The sequence below is a fragment of the Phoca vitulina genome, unplaced genomic scaffold (genome assembly GCF_004348235.1).
Source record: "Phoca vitulina isolate PV1807 unplaced genomic scaffold, GSC_HSeal_1.0 scaffold50, whole genome shotgun sequence".
NCBI lineage: Eukaryota > Metazoa > Chordata > Mammalia > Carnivora > Phocidae > Phoca > Phoca vitulina.
Genome location: NW_022589753.1, coordinates 754,998 through 757,017, shown reverse-complemented (window position 1 = coordinate 757,017; position 2,020 = coordinate 754,998).

The following is a 2,020-nucleotide window of genomic DNA, read 5'->3' as shown; positions in this document are numbered from 1 at the left end:
CCCTGCACCCCTCCCCGGACTCTGGGCACCAAGAGCGGCTGTGCCGGCAGGAGGAGCGAGTCCGGGAGGGACCTGGGAGGGAAGGAGGCGGTGGGGAGCCTTTCTTTTGTACTGTTTTCTATGCTCGGATAAACTGCAGCATGCTCGCCAAGGCAGGGGGTTGCTCACTACAGGGAGGGGTGTCCCCAGGGCCCAGAGTCCATCCCTGCCAAGTGGAGTCCAAGGCGCCCCACCCCTGGCCCTCAGAGAGAAGCTACCATCCTCCCATGGCTTCGAGGACCCCCACCCCGCCGTCGCCCTGTTACTGCGTGACTCTGTGCCCAGGACGCGGTTTCCCAGCTGCACTCTGAGCTACCGGTGGGGGGGGTGCTTTGAACGCGGTGCCCAGCCCCCCCTCAAACACTGACCTCCTGGGCCCAGCCAGGCGTTGGGTTTGGGCAGTCTCAGGGGGCTCCCCACCTCCCTAGTAGCAGCCCCCTCTCTAATGTCATAACGTCCGGCTCCCCTCCCACGTGCTTGGGCCCTGTGGGGACCCTGACTGGCCGGCCCCCTGCCTTGTCACTGCCAGGGCCCCCCCTGCTCCCGCCCAGCAGCCTGGACAGCGCAGCTGGTGCCGTAACCAGCCCCTGGCCGTGCCCCACACTCACTCACCTAGAAACCTCACCAGCTGCGGGTCTGGGGCCGCATCTGCTATGGCCTGTCGACACCACATCATGTTCCAGACTAGGAGGAATTAGGGGTGGGCCTCCTTTAGATGCGGAGGCCAACAAAGCCTTCCGAGGTGACATTTGAGCAGAGACAGAAACAAAGAGGGGCGTGGCAGGCAGGAGAAGGCTGTTGCAGGGCCACGGCTTGCGGGAGGCCGGGACCACGGTACCGCCCAGAGACGGCGGAAGGCTGCAGAAGCTGGAGCGGCGAGGGCAGAGGAAGCTGAGCCTAGGGCCAGGGGCAGGGTCAGCCCCACCAGGCCTCGGGCAGCACGGGGGCGTGGGGTCTGGACTTGGACTTAGGAGCAGGCCACCGGGGCTTCTGAGCAGGGGACTGATGGGACCTAGTGTCTGCTTTGCACGGTCTGTGGGTAAGACCTCAGGGACCTCGTCCGTTGTCCTCTGAGACGGAGGTGGTGAGGGCAGGTGGAGCTCGGGACAGGCTGCTGGCGGAGGCTGAGCCCTGGGGTGAGCAGTCTGGGGTGGGCGAGCAGGTTCCAGGTGCCCCCTGGCAGCCAAGGGCAGAGGAGGTGACGAGTCCGGGGCTCATGGGGACAGAAGTGTGGGGGCCGCTGTCTCAGAGTGAGGGGAAGCCTCGGGGCTGGTTCTCTGGGTGTGAAGGCAGGCCAGGCTCGGCCGGGGGGCACCGTCGGGGGGGGGCAGACGGGAGGCGCCCGCCCTGGATTGTTCGGTCGGGGAGGCAGGGGAGGGAGTTGCCATCCAGCATGAGAGCCCAGCAGGACCGGGCACCGGCTCCCCGCCCTGCCCGCCCCAATCTGCCACGGCCCTGCCTGCCACCTCCGACCCGGCTCGGCGGGCTGGAGAGACAGCAAGCCTGCCGCCCGCCCTCCCGACCTCAGCCCGTGGCCGACGGCACGTGTTCACGTGAGGCCACAGCGCACCCAAACCCTCTGCACACACTCACATTCCCACGACGCACTCGCAGACACGTGCACACGTGTGTGCCCGAACGTACACCCGCCGCACCCGCGTCCACAGGCAGCCACCACCGGTCTGGGAGACCGTGCAACGGGAAAGCAAGGCTTCAGGGAAGCAGAGCCTGACCTGGCCAGACAGCCTCCACCAGACCAGCACGGACGCATGTCCCGCCCGCCATTGACCTAAAAATCACAATACCGTCAAAGAGGGAAGGATGCACAGCAACGACACGAAGCCAGAATTAACAAGAATGAAGAAAAGACCATCGGCAGCCCAGCGTGGAGGACACAAAAGGAGAAGCAAGAGTAAGGCAGGTGGGGCGGTTACGGGACCAGCCGGAAGACGTCTCCCCGGGGCTCAAAACGGGATGAAAA